The sequence below is a fragment of the Caretta caretta genome, chromosome 1 (assembly GCF_965140235.1).
Source record: "Caretta caretta isolate rCarCar2 chromosome 1, rCarCar1.hap1, whole genome shotgun sequence".
Taxonomy (NCBI): Eukaryota; Metazoa; Chordata; order Testudines; family Cheloniidae; genus Caretta; species Caretta caretta.
In genome coordinates, this window is record NC_134206.1 from 245,928,599 (window position 1) to 245,950,149 (window position 21,551).

The 21,551-nt window shown below is 44.7% G+C and overlaps 1 protein-coding gene across 3 annotated transcripts in view; it reads left to right on the top strand.

Annotated features, from left to right (window-relative positions):
* Positions 1-3,689: 3,689 nt before the first annotated feature.
* RESF1 (retroelement silencing factor 1) overlaps positions 3,690-21,551 on the top strand; it is a 62,742-nt gene continuing 44,880 nt past the window's right edge. For 2 of the 3 annotated variants that reach the window (XM_048829659.2, XM_075122688.1), the window contains exon 1: positions 3,690-3,956. The gene's annotated coding sequence lies outside the window, so the exon portion shown is untranslated. Of the gene's footprint in view, positions 3,957-8,667; positions 9,306-21,551 lie in introns of those variants that run through there. The other variant, XM_048829666.2, reaches the window with a different exon arrangement.

Sequence of the window (21,551 nt, forward strand, 5' to 3'; positions counted from 1 at the left end):
AACCTATGTTCCCGCTCACACTAGCCTTTTGGATGGAGATGAGACCTTGGCCAGGTATGTAGCCAGATTACAAATAGAGCTCAGTAACAACCAGTTTGTGGCTCAATTGTTTCAAACCGCACCATTGGGGTTACAGGTCATCCCTTCAAACCAGGGGATTGGGTGGTGGTAAAAAAATTCCCCCATACAGACCCCTTGGAACCCTGATGGGAGGGGCCATACCAGGTTCTGTTATGTACTTATTCTGCTTTAAAAGTTGCAGGTTGAAGTTCCTGGATCCATCAAGCTACGCTAAGTTGGCGCAGGGACCCCCGCCTGGGCCCGACGAGCTGTCTGATGAGCCACCCCGCAAATGAACACCACTGGCAGTCCCTGGGCTGAACTCCCCAACTATTGGGATCTCGAGACTCCATCAGAACTTCTTGTTTTCTTGTTACTTGGACTTATATTTGTTGTCCTGTTTTTTGCGTGGTACACGGGAAGATGCAAATACTGGTATGGGTGGCCTGTGGAATTCCCTCTCTATTCTCGAGTTTGGTACACAGATGGGAAGACAACAGCTTCCTGGATTTAACCCATGCTATAGCACAGGGGGTTAACCGAACGCAGTGTTGGGTCTGTATTCATACCCCCACATACATAGGTCAGGGAATCCCGCTGGGAGGGGTGTCTATCCCTCTCAACCGAACGCTCCAGGCCGGATTATGGACAGACACTCCATTTAACTGGAATGTTACAATCCAAACTTGGTCTATTGATATGGTGGCCCAGGGTAGTTATGCTTTATGTGTGTCACGATGTAAGAATTTCGAAAATACAGTTTTTGTGGGTAACTTTGTAGGGTGCAATGATACCACCCGCATTAGCTCTGGTATGGCAAGTCCCCCCAAGTATTCCAGGGCGCTGTGGCTGGTCCCTGAGGGATCAGGCTGGTTCTGGTTGTGCAACCACATGGCTTATAAGGTCCTCCCGGCAGGTTGGTGGGGTACATGCACCTTAGGAGCCATAGTACCCGCTGTTGCCGTACACCAGACCCTGGCCCAGGGGGAAATTCGGAACCTGGTATGGAGGAACCGACAAAATGTCCCATTAAACCCTCTCTCTGAACGGCCTACAGGCCTTCACTCCTTTGTTCGTTGGTTTTTGCCCTGGGAGGGGGTGAGTGAATTGGAAAAGGCTATAGTTAATATTTCTGCAGCCTTAGAATTAATGGCAAATGCCACCGCAGACGCCTTGTCTACCCTTCAAATTGAGGTGACTCAGTTATCTCAGACCACACTGCAGAACCGCTTACCCTTGGACTATCTCCTTGCAAACCAGGGCGGCATTTGTGCTCTTGTTATCTCAAGCTGTTGTGTCTTTGTGAATCAACACCACAGGGTGGAAACCGATATCCACACCCTTATGCAGCAGGCCACCTCGCTTCACTGTGTCACCCTTGATGACACCAGTACCGGATTCCATGAGGCCTGGAGCTGGCTCACCTCTTAGCTGCCAGACTTGGGGCCTTGGGGAAGGCATATTTTGTACCTCATTCTTATAGCTGTTTCTGTTTTTGTATTATTCTTTGTATGCCTACAATGCTGTAGTATGTGCTGCCGGCAAATTTTAATCTTGCATTGAGGTTATTCTGCCCCGATATAGTTTACTGACGTACATAAGAAAAGGAGGGACTGTAAGGGGAAATCGACCTAGTTAGCATATGTGACTCCATTTTGGGTTTCCTCTCGGCCATTAACTAGAAGCGAGCACATCACGTACCAAGGAAAGAAGGATCCTTCAAGGTGGAGAGCTGGACAGTTTCAAGATAAGGGAAACAAAGGAGACAGGAACCAGCCGACATGCCTGAAATAGTTACCACTTCAGCTTTTTTGCATGGGGAAGGTGGCTGCAGGGGATTGGTAATAGATAAGAAGAAGGCCTGTTTATTGGTTTAGGTCCCCCGAGGCACACAGGCAGGATGTTTTGCCAACAGTATATAATCTGTGTGTAACCTGTAATCGGGGTCCCATTCCGCTTAACGGAGCGGTACCACGCTCGAGCGTAATAAACCTACAAACTTTGAGATACTCTGCAGTTTGTCTTTATTTGGTTGCCTCAGCCTAGAAATGAACTGTACGTGTCCTAACTGGAATAATTCGTAATAATAGTTACACTGTGTTAGGGTCTGAGTGTCGAATAACCCACTGTAGGTAATAATAATACCCTAGGGCTGTTTCAAAAGAATGCAAGCCTATCTATATAGGATACTTGTTTATGACTGATGGAACTCTCCATGCATTACCCAAGATTTCCACAACAGTTCTTACCAGGTTCTTATCTTGTTTTGAACATAATTTTCCAGAAGTCAGCAAATGTAAAGATATCCTACACTAGCCGTAGCTTAGTACAGAAGGAGTGTTGGTTAAGGATCAACAAAATCATTCATCTTCTCCTGTCTTTCCTGGTATGGCTCTGCAGCTGGCACAATAGTTTGACAGGTTCTGCTAAGCTTTCTGCATGTAGGGAAATTAAAAGTATTCATCTTCAATGCACTCCAAAGTGATACAATTTAGCATACATACAAAGCACTTTACATATATTTCACTTATTTAGTACTAGCTACTGTCTTATAGTAGTTACACAAACACCGTATTCAATTATGTTTGTAGTTACAGAAATAAAGCAAAGTAACTTTTTATGCATCTGCTAGTGAGAACTGATTTTGTAGTCTTTTAGCATAATTTCATTCCTTATATGGAAATTGTCATTGCAACATTGCTTTTTCAGACAGTATTTTCCTCCTTCTCCTTTGGCCTAGGTCAAAGCATTATGGCACTCTGGTTCCATTGTCATCAACACTGGTGTAACTCTCAGCATGGCCAGACCACTCTGATTCTGGACTAAGTGCTTTTGCAGCCCAGTGTGTAGCTGAGGTCCCTTCCCCTTGTTATTTGTTTTCTGCAATCAATCAGTCAATCAATAACGACAATAACAGGGGTTTTGTTTTATTTGCAAATTTATGAATTTTCACCAAACCGACCCCTAGTGTTTGCTGGGCTTATTCCAATGGGGGAGGAGGGAAAGAGGGAGGGGAAAGAAAGAGAAATGCCCCCACCCCAATATTTTTATTTCACATTTTTGTTTTCAGTGATCAACTGGCCCAGTTGCATCAGCGGGGGCCCCTCTTTGCTGAACAATTTCCAATTCCTTGCAAAAGCCTCTTCACTGCTTGCAACCCAACCCGCTCCCCCGCCATAAACTTTGGCTCAGCAGCTCCCCCCCCACCGCGGCTGCGGGACTCGGGGCGGCTGCAGAGCAGCCTTGGGGCCAGACGGCAGCCCCTCCCCACCTCGCTCGGCTTGGGGGAAGCAGCGCGCGGGTGCCTGGCGCTGGGCTCTGCTCGCAAGGTGCGGGTGAGGGCGGTTGGAATACGGAGGACGCTAGGACCGCGCGAGACACAGTTTTCCTGCCGCCGCCGGCTCCTCTGGGGCGAGCGCTCCTGGGGGCGGGTCCAGGCACACGGGGCGGGGCCGGGCAGCTTGCGAGTCAGTCCGGGACCCGGTTGGAAGGCGGCGCCCGGGCAGCGCCGAGGCAGCGCCTCGCGCTCCTGGGGGCGGGTCCAGGCGGACGGGGCGGGGCCGGGCAGTTTGCGGGTGAGTCCGGGACCTGGTTGGAAGGCGGCGCCCGGGCAGCGCGCGAGCAGAGCCGAGGCAGCGTCTCGCGCTCCTGGGGGCGGGTCCAGGCGGACGGGGCGGGGCCGGGCAGTTTGCGGGTCAGTCCGGGACCCGGTTGGAACGCGGCGCTCGGGCAGCGTCTCGCGCTTTCTGGGGACCAAGAACGGTTCCCGCGCCCCCCCCCCCCTCCGGCCCAACAACTCCATTGGCCGCGCCTCCTTCCAGCTCCCGCCGCCGGCTGCGCTTCACGGGGACCGTCCGTCCCGCGCGCCCGCCTCTCCGAGCCCGCTACATGCTCAGGTACCTGCGCGGCCGGCTGGGGAGCGCGCGGGAGAGGTGGCGGCGGCCGGGCTCCGGGGCACTTGGGCAAGAGGAACCTTCCCCCCCCGCCCCCGCCCCGGCTCGCTGAACCGAGGGGGGGGCGTATCGGCGTCGCTGCTCCTCCGAGAGGGGAGGGAGCGGGGGGTCATCAGCCTCCGCCGCTGTCTGCGGCTCCAGGGGCCCCCCTAGTGGGGGGAAGGGTGAGCGGCCCCAGGGAGCCGGGGGCGGGGAGCTGCCTCCGCCCAACGCTTCGCAGCCGGGAGTGTTTGCCGCCGGCCTCGTGGCTTCCTGTGAGGCGCCGATCCGAACAGGGGTGGGTTCTCAGCGGCTGGGGTGGGGGCTTTGTCTCCGCTCCTCGGAAGGGAGCGGCGCCTCCCGGCTTTCCTTGTCGCCGGTGCCGAGGGAAAGAGCCCGGGGCCCAGGCGTGTCGCCAGGTTAATGCCTGCTCCAGCCGGTGTTGCGTTGCTGTTACTCAAACGGGCCCCCCTGGGATCGCACAAAGGATATAAATTTCCCAGGGGTTAGCCTCCTGGGTGCGCGATGCTCCGCAGTTATTCATTACGGTTTTCAGGGGGGTATGTGTAGGGAAACGCAGTGATCAATTGTAACTCAAAATACACACGCACAGTTTATTGTCCATGTATACTAAGGAAATAATGACACTTCGGTGTTCCTGTTATTCAAACCTGTTCGGAGTTTACACAGAACTTAATGCATATCTATTTGGATGGTACTAGTTCAGATAGTGTAAATGGAATGATTCAGTGGTTTTGTGCACAGCATTTATATGTCAGTAGCCCACAGAGACATCTGCATTAACTGCCTAGCACCCAGTTTATATTTGGCAAACAGCAACACAACTTGCATCTTGCTTTTGACCTATTCTGCATATAAAAAGAACAGGTTAGGACAACTGAACTACTAGTTGGATTCCACAATAAAGGTTAGCATGACTACAAAGTAATTCAATTCACTAACCGTTTTGTTTGATAATTTCACATACACAATTAAAAGTTTTCTATTTAGTGTGCATAGTATCTTTAGAATAGATGGTGTTGAGATATCCACTATTTCTAAAACTTGAGTTCCATGTTTTGTCTTGGAGATATCACTTTAGTTTTACTCTTCTAACACTCCTTCAACTGTTTATACATTTGAACAGCTTCAACCAGAGAGACTAGAGAGACCTGCCATAGCCCAGGGCACTCACCTGGGAGGGGGCAGATCCTTCAGATTCCTGTTCTGGTCAGACTGTGCTCAGATACAAAGGTGGTGACCCTGACATAAGAACCATTATAGACTAGTGCAGATTAGAATTCTTTTGAACACAAAGGAAAATATAATTTCCAAAGATGTTTTCATGTTCAATTCAAGATGGTAACTTTGGCGATGTAAGTAAAAATCCCCCGGTCATCAGTTTTTGTGACATGCTGATCTCCATATATCCCTCAATACCATGGTGTGTCCATTCAGGACTTGCATATATGATTCAGCCTAGAACCGTTAATGCACATTTAAGGTTATACTGTGAGGATATAAAACTCTGGCTTGGCTAGAAGGGACCACCCAGAAGCTGAGTGGTGTGACTGAACTACCAAACCCATCTGTAGAGCTAAAGAAGAAGAGAACTTTCATCATAAGAGATATAAATTGTTAGCATCACAGATGTGATGAACTGGAATTCTCTGAAGTGCACTGAAAACATAGTTAATGCTATTTCCAAGGCCAAAGCATGTAGCGGAAAAAGGAAATACAAGAACAGAATCACTAAAAATTGCTCCATAAACTCACTCTCATGCCAATGGAAGGTTCTCTCTACAAATAAACGCTGAGGAGGCTTGGTCTGTGCTCAGAAAGCTATTGGAATGCTGAAGATTGTGAGTCTTAAGATCCAAGTTGTACAGCCCTCTCAACCTTTGTTTTTTTGACCATTGAGCTAATAACAGGCTTCCTTACTCTAGCTAGCCCCACAGGATGACTTTAAAAAAAATAACCTCACCATAGTAACTTATGACTACGCTTTGATTCTTGTAGGTGAGCCAGAGTCCCACCATGCCTTGTGTTTATAATTCTTTGTATTTAAGCTTAACTTTATCTGCCCTATTGTGTTATCAATAAGCTGAATTTTGCTTGACTATAGCATATTGTTAGTGATGGATTGTGTGTCCTCTGACCCAGTGACTATTAGGAAGTGTGTCCAGATGGCCAGAAATGGGCTACTTGTGATTGAGGAAAGGGGGTAGCTGTTTTCTGTAATTGATGAAGTAATGATCTTTTGAGAGATGCTTTTAGTTTATCAGGAAGCACTCTAACAGATGTTTTGTCATAATGATATGGCTACAGATATCTTTTATGGTTGAACAATACATTATTTTATCAAGAAGGATATTGATAAATTGAAGAGGGTTCAGAGAAGAGCACTCAGAATAATAAAAGAATTAGGAAGCATGCCTGATAGTGATAGACTCTAAGAACCTGGGTCAGGCCAATGGTTGATCTAGCCTAGTATCCTCTCTCTGTCAGTGGCCAGTACCAGAGCTTCAGGGAGAGTGTGCAGAGCAGGGCAGTTGGAATGATCTTCCCCAGTTTTTCACCTCCTGGCTTCTGGCAGTCAGAGATCTAGGACCACCTCAAGGTTGGGGTTGTATCCCTAACTCTCTTGGCTAATAGCTGTTGATTCTTCTTAACCAAGAGAAAGTTATGGGGTGACTTGATTACAGTCTATATGAATCTACAGGGGGAACAAATGTTTAATAATGGGATCTTCAGTCTAGTAGAGGCAGATATAACATGATTCAATGGCTGGAAGTTGACGCTAGACAAATTAGACTTGAAATAAGGGGTAAATTTTTAATGGTGAGAGTAACTAATCATTGGAACATTTTACCAAGGGTTGTGGTGGATTCTCCATGACTCACAATTTTTAGATTAAGTTTGGATCTTCTTATTAAAAGATATAACCTAGGAATTGTTTTGAGGACGTTCTTGGCCTACGTTATACAGGAGGTCAGACTAGATGACCACAATGGTTTCTGCTGACCTTATCCCTGAAACAGGTGTCTTCAGCTTACCAATTATGTAAACCAGTGATAGTAAATATTAATCTTTTATGATTGCTTACATGTATTAAGATCACGATTCTTTGGCCAAAAATTCCAGAATTCTTGCTGTGTTGGCCGAAGTGTTGTGGTGGAAAATTAACCACGCGCTGTGTTTGGTTCAGAACAAGCCTGAGGCCAGCTTTATTCAAGCATGCGCGTACAGGGAGAGTCAGCCGGAGCTGCTCTGGCGTAAACAATACAGAAATACAGGAGCTTATATTGCTGAAAACCACAGTTTGCCAAACCCACTTCCTTCAACAGCATTTTCCTTATTTGGCATATAGTGCAAGCTTCAACAGTAGCTTTGCCTTACTTGGAGTTTAGCAAAAAACAAGCTTTTTGTTGCATCCGATGAAGTGAGCTGTAGCTCACGAAAGCTTATGCTCAAATAAATTGGTTAGTCTCTATGGTGCCACAAGTACTCCTTTTCTTTAAGCTTTTCCTGTTATTGACAGGTGTTCCCTTTGTGGTTAACTTTTTTTCTAACTTTTAGCAGTTATGGTTACATTTCTTAAGCTGTGCTTTTGCAATTTGCCCCTCAGTGGAATTTTCCTCACTCTCTTCTTATGCTTTATATACACAGTTAGCTTGACCAAAGTTTTACGCCTATTAGTTTAGGCCTACTAGATTTTTCCTTCACAGTGTGTCTAAAATAGTGCTTTATTTTAAATGGAGCTGCTGCGAGACTAACATCTGTTATCATTAGTAGGACTGTATTGTAATATCCACTCGCCTTATCCTGACCTTGCTGACATAGTCCAGAGGCGGAGAAAGGACTAGTTAACAAAAGTTGGTGGTTATCATAAATGGGCAATGTAATTGACCAGATGGGCAGGGAACATTTATTATAACAGATGTGTTCTATAATCAATGTAACAACAAGCCATTGAGTAATGACTTGATTAATATCCAAGTCATTAAGAGATAATTATGGCCACAGATGGTCTCAGTATACTCCTTGGGGAATTCTGCGCCATTGCACGTGCGCATAATTAATGAGCTGCACATATTTTTAATTTTTTGCACAGAAAAAGCTTCTGCTGAAAAGTTGCTGCAGTTCCATCTTTTGTCCACCAGAGGGTGATAGAACACAGCAGCTGCTGCCAGCCAGCTAGGGAAGAGAGAGAGCCTGCAGAGCCTTCTTCACAGCACCTGTAGGGCCAGGTCAAGAGGCAGGGGCTGTGGGGAGACGGACAGTGTGGGGCTGCTGGGGAGTCACAGGGGCTCATAAGGGCTAGTGGGGGAGGACAGACTGGGGCAGGGACTGAATGGGAATGGAGGCGCAGGGCCACGGGGGGAAGGAGGTGCAGGAGCAGAGGGGCAGGGCCACATAGGGATGGGGGAGTGGGCTAAGTGGGGGCAGAGAGACACATGGGGAAAGAGGAAGGGGGTGCAGGGCCACATGGGGTTGGGGGAGTGGGTGTCTTGAGTGGGGGTGGAAGGACACGTGCCTGACTGATTGGGAGAGGCTAGGGGTCAGCCAGGGTCTGCATGGGGGAAGCTCCCTAAAAGTGTCTCTCCCTCCCCCCCGAAACCTGTTCCAGATTTTTAATTTTTTGGTGCAGAATTCCCCCAGGAGTATAAGTAATGATTAAATAGTTACTGCTGTCATTAGCTTATTGATTAGGTAAGTTAAATAAGGTTAAAACATGAGAGAGAAAACTTCAGTAAGGCCATTCTGATATTGGAGAGATTCCTCAGACTCCATTTTGTGTCCCTAGCTTCCATTTGGAATAAGCAAAAGTCACTCTTCTGTTAGAAGTTGCATGTCACATACCATTGGATGCTGCGAGTCACATGGTCACTGAAAATAGGTCAAGGGCAGAAGGTAGGTTAAAGTAGTTTAAAAAAAAAAAAGATGGGTCACCACAGGTCACAAGATATTTTCTGAACTTGACAATTGATTACTTGAACTTCAAACTAGGTAAACAGCATAAAATTGGCAGAAAGCCAGAATGCATTGGCAGAAAGCCAAGTGAGTGAAAGTTCAGCAGGTCATAACTTTGAAGTAAACAACTGTCAGTGACCATGTGCAGTAAGGAACTGATAGCTGACAGGACAGTATAAAAGTAGACACTCAGGAGCAGCAAGAGCAGTAGGGAGAAGATTGGGATGGAGAGGACAGGAGCTCCCAGAGGAGTTGAAGCGATTGGGATGGAGCAGAGTCAAGCTGATAGCTTCCTGAAGCTGACGGCAACCAAGTGGCTGCAGCAGAAATCAACGGATAGTAAGCTTGCTTGTGATAATTATTAGTGTAGCGTAATATAGCATAAAATATTATAGTGTGTGTGTAGGTTAATAAAGATGTATATGTGTCAGCGATCTGTAACAGACTGGCCATCTGTTAAAGAGCACACTCACTTAAAACCATTTGAACTGTATACGTTACTGCGGTTTAAAATGCTTTTTAGCTTAGAATAAGGGGTTTGTATTTTATTTAGGTTTTTAGGTTATTACTGTATTAGAAATTATTAGTTGCATTAATAAAAAGGTGCCTTGTTTTGGAAGGAATATTGCCTATCATTTATTGGAAGGCTGTATCTCTGTCCTTCAAGTATTTCCTTAACTAACCTGGAAACCTGTACTTTAGGAAGGACAGATTAAGGGAGCAATAGGTAGGCTATTCTAGGGGCTCCCAAAACCTGTTTTTGGGTAACAATCCCTGGGGGAAAAAAGGTTTTAAATTTTTTTTTAAATTCTAAACTAGTATGTATAGGAGAGGCTGTGGAATGTCTATCATTGGAGATTTTTAAGAGCAGGTTAGACAAACATCTGTCAGGGATGGTCTAAATCAGTGGTGGGCAACCTGCGGCACATGCCCCGCAGGTAGCCCGTCAGGGTAATCCGCTGGCAGGCTGCCAGGCAGTTTGTTTACATTTGCATGGCACTGTACACTTTGTATTCTGTGTTGTAATTGAAATCGATATATTTGAAAATGTAGAAAACATTCAGAAATATTTAAATAAATGGTATTCTGTTGTTTAACAGTGCGATTAATCGTGATTAATTTTTTTAATTGCTTGACAGTCCTAGTTTAAATACATGTGTATAGCTACGGTGTACCCTCCTAGATATAAAAAAAAGATGTACCAAATCTAGTGTAAAGATTCTATGTAGTTGTAAGTCATCATGTTTTAATAGTTATATCAACCAGTGAGAATGTACCTGTAGAAAATAACTGAAATACAAATGGAAAAGATGATTAAAATTAATTTCAGTTGAGGCATTTAAATATTGCTTTGATTTAATCAATCCACCCTGCAAAATAAGGAATTAAAGAAGTGGTGCTTATAGTGATGTATAGGACATCATTACCTACAGCTACAACTGTAAGCAGGTTTGCTTAATAACAAGGTCACGAAGGCAACATTGCCCTCATGTTAAGCAAACTAGGCTAAAGCCAGCATTGCTTAGTCTAAGTGTCATTTCTATATGTCCAAACTTATGCATTAGAAATGACCCTTAAAATGATTCTCAATACAGCTTACATGATTGATAAGCTTCAGGGATTTTTAACACAGTCATTATTATTAAGTGCAACTGTAATAGAAAGCAATTTTTTGTAAGTTAAAAAATTTGTCAGTGGGTGATTACTTCATAAATAAAATCGCTTAACCATCACTGAACATAGTTTGATCGTAACTCCATATCAGTCACATGCTTTGTTCATTAAGTCACTCATTTGTAGTAACAGACATCCTATGTTACTTTGCTAAGGGTCCCTTTTTGGCCATCTGGATTAAATTAGCAAGATTAAGGTAAAGAGTATATAGAGTACGCACTATAGAGTACGCACATTCCTAACGACTAGTCGCACACTAGCTCAGTCTAAAACAAAGTGCTGCACGATAAGGATTCTGTTCTTTGACCAAAGAATCATGACAGTTTAGTGTACACTTTGCACATTGGCTTTGGCGCTGTTCCTCAGTGGAATACTGTGCCCCTGTGTGGTGTCATTCACCTCACAGTAAATTGGTCGACATTGAATTTGAACTTGACCATGTGCATCATCACAGGCGTCCTGCGCCCCACTCCTATTCATGGCTACCAGTTCTGAGCAACATAGCTCCTCCACACGTTCATCATGGAGAGTCTACAGGTGGACTGGTGGAAAAGCTATGTGCCAGTCCTGATCTCCCATTGTATATGGACATCTTCAGTCACCCCAAAGCACAATTTATGTCGAGGCATCCACTATAGTCTCAACTGCCAGAGAGGAAGCTGTCAGCAGCTACCCCATGGCACAATGAGTGGTTAGCTAAAGATGTTTGAAATATTTTTGCTTGTCGGTGATCCAACCATTTGACAATTGGGATTTGACCTTCCATGTCAGCTTTGGACTCTGTTGAGCAGGTTCCAAACTGGCCAAGGAATACGCGCAGCCAGCCTCTACGCTTGGGTCTGCACGATGGCCCACGTTGTCAATGTCGCTGCCGTCAGTCAATAGCTCATGTTGTCAACGAATGTCCACTAACTAGACTTCATGGGAGGCTTAGGGCCCTTCATTCTGCTGATGAAACTGCTGTTGGGTGGCTTGGCAAGCACTGCAAATGCTAGAAGAAGTGTACAAAAGAATAATAAAATTAATATTTACTAGTAAAGCTCAAGTGATGTTGATGCTTGAGCTACTAATGCAGAGAGGATGCAACAACTCAAGTTTGGACAACTCTTCAACTGTTAATCCAGTCAATATATGCTGCTAACCAAATCACTCTGTGTAGCTCCAGTGTTTTGAAGTGTGGTTGCTCACACTTGAGCTAGGCTAACTCGGAATGCACTAACTCAAACTAACTGTTGCAGTGAAGACAAGCCCTTAAACTGTAAGCTCTTTGGAATAGGGACTGTCTTGTTGTGATGTTTGTACAGCGCTGGAAACAGAGGGGTTCTGGTCCATGACTAGGGCTTCTAGGTGCTATGATAATACAAATAATAATTAGTAATGTTTTGTTGAACAAAGATTATATTATAACTTAAGTATTTAGCTGAACCTGTTAATCCATCCTGTTCATGCATTGTATCTGTATATTCGTTATTGAAGTGGACCTGACATGGATACTGTACCTACAATGTTTTTTTAGTCAGTTGTGACAGAATTTTTATAGCCTGGCCAACTCAGCAATTCAAATCTCAGTTCAGTACTTTTGGTGTCTTTAGAGAAAAGCTCTTTCCAGAATCCAAAGCATATTGCATATCAAATATGGTTAAACAGAAAAGGGGAAAAACAAAACAGTGACTGAGATCAGAACAGTCTCTAATTCATCTGTTCACTAGGTTTATAGAAGAAATTTGTATTTTTCTTCGAGTGCTGTCCCTGTGGGTGCTTCACTTCAAGTGTCAGTGCATCCCGGCACTGCTGATTGGAGATTTTCAGTAGCAGTGCCTTGTTGGGTTGCGTGTGCGCAGTAGCTGTCTTGCGGTGCTGTTGGCGATTCAACCAGTGCTCGCCCAACCCCCTCAGTTTCTTCTCAACCATCCTCTGCTGCAGACAGAGTTCCAATGGCGGTGTCACAAAATCATCTAGGAAAGAGTTAGAAATACTTAAGTTTAATCCTCAATAGTTAGTTCATTGTTCATCTAGATTTCTGTTTTTAATCAGTTAAATTCCCCTTTTAAAAAAAATAACCCCTCCCTAAGGGAGTTACCCCTCTGTTTCTTTTAGTTCCCCAATTGAAGTTGGATTCTGAAAATGTCAGACTCTCCTGGGTTTAAAAGATGTGCTTCTTGTAAGGATGTGATGTCTGTTTCCGATGAACACTCACAGTGCGTCCACTGCTTAGGGGAGGAGCACATTCCCCAGAAATGATCCCATTGTAGCAATCTTAAAGCCAGAATGAGGAGGGACAGGGATCTCTTAGTCAAAATTATTCTTATGGATAAATCCCTCATACCCCTGTTTGCTTCAGGAACAACCCCATCAGGGGATTCTCCAGGTGCCTCCTCCCTGGACAGATCGAGTACTCTCTCCTCCAGAAAGTTGAAGAACAGGGAGACATCTCCTGCTCATGGAGAACCATTGAAGAGAAAACAGTCTCCACCAAGATCGCTAACTGCAGTGCCGACGACCAGCAGGGTGAACGTGTTTGATGCTCCAAGTGCCTCCGGCACCATCCGTACCGGGATCTCTGCTGACAGAGATAAGGATTGCGGGCATAAGTCAACCTCTGAAGAAGGACATGGTGCTGATAGCGCCTCAGCTAGCTATGCCACCTCCAGCGGTGCTGCACACTACGGAGCCGATACCTGACTGCACTAAGTTGGCACTGGTCAAGGCCATGCACAAGCGGACAGGATCGATCTCCCAGGCTTCTATACATAAGAGCATGGCACTGTGCTCCCTCAGCCGATATCAGAATTTCATCCACACGGGGATCACCAATACTCAGAACCAACAGTTCTCCGTTGCCAATGGCACCAGTACAACCGGACTCACCAAATGCCTCCAGATTCTCCAGTGACGAGGAAGCTGATGTTGATGAGGCAGACTTCTACTCTGGACATTACTCTTCCTCAGGTAGGGAACGTCTACACAGGAACATGCCCCCATGGCTGGCTGACCTGTGAAGGTGCCCACCCCACCCCCCAATGCCATTCCAAATGCAATGGGCACAGTGGGAGCCATGGGCAGTCTACTGAGCACAGAGATGCATGAGGATTCTGTAGAGGAATTGGATGATTCTAATAACCAAGAACAATCACCAACTCACAACTCATTTTCATCTCTGGATTAGGCAGTCATGCCGCCACCCCCCCACCCACCATTGCAGATGACTCAAAACAATTCAAGAGTTACTCAAAATGGGTGGCACAAAGCCAGAACATCCAGCTGGAAGAGGTGACTGAAAACCAACATCAGCTCCTCAAAATCCTACACTTAGCATCCTCAACTAAGATTGCGCTACCTATTAATAGCACACTGATGGAAACAGAATTATTGTAGCAAACACCAGCAACCATATCTCCGACATGCAAAAGGGTGGATAGAAATTATGTGCCCAGCAAGGTTATGGACTTCCTATTTTCACACTCTCAGCCAAACTCCTTGATGGTGGAGGCGGCGAACCAATGAGGGAAACAATCCCATTATAAAGCCACTCCACATGACAAAGACTTGAAGAGATTTGATTTGTTTGGCCGAAAAATCTACTTATCGGCAGCACTTCAGTTTCGCATGGCCAACTACAGAGCAGTACTAGCGAAATACGACCATGATAATTACCAAAAACTCAACACATTTGTGGCAGACATCCCAGAAGAAAGAAGGGAGCAATTGCAATCCACCATAACTGACAGTCAACTTGTGTCAAGGACAGCTTTACAAGCGTCCCTTTACGTCGTTGACATAGCTGTTTGCACAACAGCTACAGCAGTAGTCATGAGGAGGGCCTCCTGGCTACAATCCTCTGGAATTCCAAAGGACCTCCAGACTAAAGTTGAGGATCTCTCCTTTGACAGGGAAAAACTATTCTCGGCAAAAACAGATGAAGTCCTACACTCAATGAAGGACTGTTGAACAAGACTCCGAACCTTGGGCATCTATACCCCACCCCCACAACAGATGTAGGAGATAGCAACCTCACCAGTGCAACAGACACACAACCGGAGAGCGACAACAGAGGTCTTTTGGTAACCAAAGGCACAGACCATAGAGACGTCGCCCTATCCAATCCCAGGCTGCGATGTCCCAAGCACCTTCAAACGATGCAATTTTGAAGCGTTGTTCGAGGGTCTGACGGACTTCCCCTGACCACCAGCGTCAATAGAACCAGTAACCCAAGTTTTTGGTTATTGACTCCGACTATTCTACGATATGTGGGCCACTATCACCATGGACCATTGGGTTTTGGAGATCATTCAAATGGGTTATGCCATCCCTTTTACCTACCCCCCTTCCCTGTCCCTCTTCAGGGACCCTTCTCAGAAGCATCTTTTGAGAGAAGAGGTAGATCACCTTCTACAATTAGGGGCCATGGAACAAGTTCTAACACAACACAGAGGGAAAGAGTTTTACTCCCACTATTTCCTGACTCAGAAGAAAAACAGAGGTTGGAGACCCATACCAGATCTCAGAAAACTCAACAAATTTGTCCGCAACCACAGATTCAAATCAGTCACAGTTAACTCAATCATCCCAGCGCTGGAAGAGGGAGACTGGTTCTCAGCCCTTGACCTACAACGATACTTACTTTCACATTACTATCTATCCTGCTCACAGATGATTCCTACGATTCACAGTGGGACAAGATCACTTCCAATACAGAATACTGCCATTTGGACTGTAAGTGACTCCATGAGTCTTTACCAAAACCCTAGTAGTGGTAGCTGCTCATCTGCGCAGACAGGGAATACTGATATTCCCATACTTAGACAATTGCCTACTAAAAGATCCTACCAGGACGGAACCCTTACACACCGCTCGACAAATAATCTCTCTCTTTCACACCTTAGGGCTATCAATGCCCCAATTCACAGCGCTGACCTCCTTCATATCGGTGATGTCAGACAGCGTGTGGGTGTCTGCATGCAACTGCCTACAACTCCTGGGCTCTATGGCGGCCACCACTTTTGTTATAAAACATGCCAGACTACACGTCTGCTGCTTTTAAGGATGGCTGAACTCGGTGTATATTCCATGAAAGCACAGCCTACACAAAAGACTCATGCTGACCCCAGAGGTCCTACATTCACTATGATGGTAGAGAAACCAATAAACGTTTGCTCAGGCATCCCGTTTCAACAGGATCTGCCATCCATACAAATCACAACAGATGTCTCACCTATTGGATGGGGAGTCTACATAAACCAACGTACAACCCAAGGCAAGTGGTCCCCCACGGAAACACTCTTACACATTAACCTGCTCGACTTCTGCGTGGTCCGCAATGCGTGCCTACATTTCCTCCCTATCATACGAGGCAAGATGATAAAGATCCTGACGGACAATGTCATGTGTATGTTCTATATAAACTAGGGATGCCACGTGATTAAAAAAATTAATCGCATGATTAATCTCGCTGTTAAACAATAGAATACATTTAAATATTTCTAGATGTTTTTTACATTTTTAAATATATTGATTTCAATTACAACACAATACAAAGTGTAGAGTGCTCACTTTATATTTACTTTTCATTACAAGTGTTTGCACTGTAAAAAGACAAAAGAAATAATATTTTTCAACTCCCCTAATACAAGTTCTGTAATGCAATGTCTTTATCATGATAGTTGAACTTACAAATATACAATTATGTACAAAAATACTTCATTCAAAAATAAAAATGTAAAATTTGAGTTTGCAAGTCCACTCAGTCCTACTTCTTGTTCAGCCAATTGCTCAGACAAACAAGTTTGTTTACATTTCCAGGAGATAATGCTGCCCGCTTCTTGTTTATAATGTCACCTGAAAGTGAGAACAGGTGTTCTCATGGCACTGTTGTAGCCGGCGTCGCAAGATATTTACGTGCCAGATGCGCATGCTTCAGCCACCATTCCAGGGAAATGCGTCCATGTTGATGATGGGTTCTGCTCAATACCATCCAAAGCAGTGTGGATCGACACATGTTCATTTTCATTATCTGAGTCAGATGTCACCAGCAGAAGGTTGATTTTCTTTTTTGGTGGTTCTGGTTCTGTAGTTTCCACAATGGAGTGTTGCTCTTTTAAGACTTCTGAAAGCATGCTCCCTCTCTCGTCCCTCTCAGATTTTGGAAGACACTTCAGATTCTTAAATCTTGGGTTGATTGCTGTAGCTATCTTTAGAAATCTCATATTGGTACCTTTTCTACATTTTGTCAAATTTGGTGTGAAAGTGTTCTTAAAACAAACATGCTGGGTCATCATCGGAGATTGCTAGAATGTGGGTAAAACAGAGCAGAGGACATACACTTCTCCCCCAATGAGTTCAGTCAGAAATGTAATTAACGCATTTTTTTAACGAGCATCATCAGCATGGAATCATGTCCTCTGGAATGGTGGCCGAATCATGAAGGGGCATAAAAATACGCCCCTCTGGCCGACACCCTGAGAGCGAAGGGCTACGAGGTGCAGATGGATGCCCTGATCGTCGAAGCCCTGGGCACTTGGGACCCCTGCAACAAGCGTGTGCTGGGGACCTGTGGGATTGGTTGATGCTACGCATAGCTCATGCGGCGCCTCATGGTCTCGGACACCATCCGATGGTCCAGGGACATCTACATCGAACACATCACCGGCCACTGACAGTACCAGGTGGTGTGAGCTGGTACGACAGCGTGCATCAGCTATTGGAGAGGGACTGACAGACTTTTTCCAGTGGACCATATGAACTGGAACCATAAACTCACTGAACATTAAATCCCACCAAATGAGGGTAGATCCATCCCCATCATCGTATCCCCTCATTATACTCCACACCTGAACATAGCCATTACATGGACAACATACCCCCATATCTCAATGTCTGTACTTTGACCGGTTAAACTTTTACCCCCAATTGGGGAGATTGCAGATTATGTATTTCTTACGCCACCCGTTCCTAAACCGAATTTCGCACCACTTGATAATCTGTACCTTATTTTCTGATAACCAGAAACTTCTATGCTTGAACTCTGTACCGTTTTCTTTTTACTTCAACATTATCTTAATAAAATTATTATATCTGGCACGTAAATACCTTGCAATGCCGACTACAAAAGAGCCATGCAAATGCCTGTTTTCACTTTCTGGTGACATTGCAAATAAGCAGAGGGCAGCATTATCTCCTGTAAATGTAAACAAAAGTGTTTGTCTTAGCGATTGGTTGAACAAGATGTAGGACTGAGTGAACTTGTAGCCTCTAAAGTTTTACATTGTTTTGTTTTTTGAGTGCAGGTATGTAACAAAAAATCTATATTTGTAAGTTGTACTTTCAGGACAAAGAGATTGCACTGCAGTACTTGTATGAGGTGGAATTGAAAAATACTACTTCTTCTGTTTATCATTTTTAAAGTGCAAATATTTGTAATCAAAATATACACTTTGATTTCAGTTATGCAGAATACAAGATATATGAAAATGTATTAAAACATCCAAAATATTTAATACATTTCAATTGGTAGTCTCTTGCTTAACAGTGCGATTAAGAAACAAGAAATGCCCAAAGTCCTGCTCACAAGCAGGACTAAGAGCACGATCCCTGGGGAAGCTTTCCTCATCAAATGGAATGCTCCTTTCCTATACGCATTCCCACCAATACCTCTGATCTCCGGAGTTATACACAAAATACAAATGGACAAAGCCAAAATAATATTCATAGTACCCGCATGGCCCTGACATGCTTGGTGATCTGCAAACCATTTACTCTCCCTCGTCTATGGAATCTTCTCTCTCAGGACGATGGTCAAGTCCTCCACCCGGACCCAGAGAGACTTCACCTGAAGGCATGGCTCTGCCCTGACAAACTAACTTGCTCAGAACAGGTAAAACAAGCGTTGTTAAAAAGCAAGAAACACAGCACACACACTATCTACCTCCAGAAATGGAAAAGATTCTTCCTATGGTGCCAAAACAAACAAATACCTGCAAGCCAGGCACCACTTACGCTAAGCATGGATTATTTATTATCCCTGAAAAACTCGGGGCTCGCTACGCGCTCTCTTAGAGTTCACCTTGTGGCCACCCCAGCATTCCATCAACGAGTAGACGGGATGTTGGTATGTGCCCACCCGATTATTAAGCGTTTCCTAATGGGCATACAGAATACATACCCAGACATCCGAGAACCCATGCCTGCAGTGGACCTAAATCTGGTTCTCAGAAGTCTTAACCAGAGCTCCCTTTTGAACCCTGAGCCACGTGCTCATTACTTCACTTATCTATGAAAGTGGCATTCCTGGTCGCCATTACATAGGCACAAAGAATTACTGAAATAGGGGCTCTCATGGCTCACTCACCATATACAATATTCTTCAACCCTTAGAACACATCTTAAGTTTATGCCCTAAATATTCTCTTCATTCCATCTCAACCAACGAATCCATTTACCTACATTCCACCCAAAACTACACACTAATGTTCAAGAGGCAATCCTGCACACATTGGATGTGCACTGTGCCATAGCTTTTTTCCTAGACAGAAGGAAGCCCTTCCATAAATCTCCTAGACTCTGTGTCAACCACAGAACAATCAAAGGGCTCTGCCATATCGACACCAAGATTATCCAAATGGACATCCAGCTGTATCCATACATGTTGTTCACTACACAACAGTGGAGCCGCTCTGGGCATCAGAGCCCACTCGGCAAGAGCTTTAGCTACCTCCATAGCATTTGTCTACAATGTTCCCATTCTGGGCATCTGCAGGACAGGCACCTGGGCCTCTGAAGACACATTTGCGAACCACTGTGCAATCGCTTTCGGTTCAAGCTTGGACACACGTCTAGGTCTCACTATACTAGCCTCAGCTACGAACTCCACTCCAAAGTCCCTTCCATCCTCATGAGGGCACTGCTCTACATTCACTTGAAGTGGAGCATCTACAGGGGCAGCACTCGAAGAAGAGAAGGTTACTCACCTTGTGCAGTAACTGAGGTTCTTAGAGACGTGTGTCCCTGTGCGTGCTCAACTACTCACCTTCCTCGCCTCTACTTCAGAGTTTGCAGTAAGGACTCTTCAGTAGAGAAGGAACTGAGGGGATTGGGACGCATGAGCCCTGGTTGAATCGCGAATGGCACAACCAGACAGCTGCTGTGCACGCACATCCCAACCTGGCACTGCTACCGAAAATCTCCGATCAGCAGTACTAGGACGCATTGAACCTCAAGTGGAGCACTCACAGGGGGACACGTCTCAGAGATCTTCAGTTATTGCATGAGGTGAGTAACATTCTCTTTGCCACTTTGTTGGGGCCAAGATGCTACTTATGTGTAAGCTGGCTAGTTTCGGCCTAGTCTTTGTTTGGCATGCGTGTTGCCTCACTGACTTGTCCTTATGTAAGCTTGCTTGATGCTTGCAGCTGTGGCGTAGGACCAAGGTGATGTTTTGACCATAGAACGTATCCAATTTGGAGGATATTTTATAGATAAGAGGAAGTTGTCAGTACAATGGATGTACAGAATGTATTGCCAAAGGGCTATTATGCAAAAAACAGGAAGTCCTTACTAAGTCACTGTAGGTAGATGGCCTGGTCAGCATGCATGATCAGTGGAAATAAATTAGAAAAGTGATACATTATGAAAATACAGTAGAACCTCAGAGTTATGAGCACCAGAGTTATGAACTGACTGGTCAACCACACATCTCATTTGGAACTGGAAATATGCAATCAGGCAACAGCAGAGACAGTAAAAACAAGTACAGAACTGTGCTAAATATAAACTACTAAAAAAAAAGGAAAGTTTAAAAAATTGACATGGTAAGGAGACTGTTTCTGTGCTTGTTTCATTTAAATTAAGATGGTTAAAAGCTGCATTTTTCTTCTGTGTAGTAAAATTTCAAAGCTGTTGTGACATTATTGACTTGAACTGGGACCATATAGAACATTGTTGCAACCATGGTGCTGTAGTAGCACCAAATCTTGTATAAAGGGGGTCAAATAAGGTGTCTAAGATGAGGTTATGGTTTGTTGGTTATGATTATGCTATCTGTTTGTATGTATCAAATTTGTATTTAAAGATATAAGTATTGGCTCTATATTGTCTGTATTTCAAACTTATGCCATGCTTTTGGGTGACACCCCAGACAAGTTGGTGTTGTCTCTGCCTAGCTTGCTTGATGGCCCCATTAAGGACCATCCGCTATACAACTGACCCATTGAGAAAATGCAGACACACTTTGTGACTCAGCAAGGTATGCAGGGACATGCCTATGGACAGAACTCTGAGATTTTTTCCATGCCATGTGATGGAATGCTTGTCTTTGTAACAAAGCAAGAAAGACCACATGGCGAAAGAATATAAAAAGCTGCTGCAGCTCCTCCATCTTGTCTTCAGTCCTACTTCATATCTCTGGAGGGACTTTGCTACAAAGGAATGATGACCCATCCCAGCTGTTGATGTACTCTAGAGACTTGATTTGAACCTGCAGTTTATTCCATCACTGCTGCAAGCCTGAACCAAGAATTTTACCATTACTGTATGTAATTGATTCCATTTAACCGATTCTAGCTCTCATCTATATCTTTTTCCTCTTATGAATAAACCTTTAGATTTTAGATTCTAAAGGATTGGTAAGATCTGATTTGTATATTGACCTTGCATCTGATCATAGAATATCAGGATTGGAAGGGACCTCAGGAGGTCATCTAGTCCAACCCCCTGCTCAAAGCAGCACCGATCCCCAATTTTTGCCCCATACCCCTAAATGGCCCCCTCAAGGATTGAACTCACAACCCTGGGTTTAGCAGGCCAAAGCTCAAACCACTGCATCTGGGGCTTGGCCTTTGGGATCGAGAGAACCTTTTTTCTTTTACTGGGGTATTGGTTTTCATAACCATTCATCCCCATAAAGAGTGGCACTGGCGG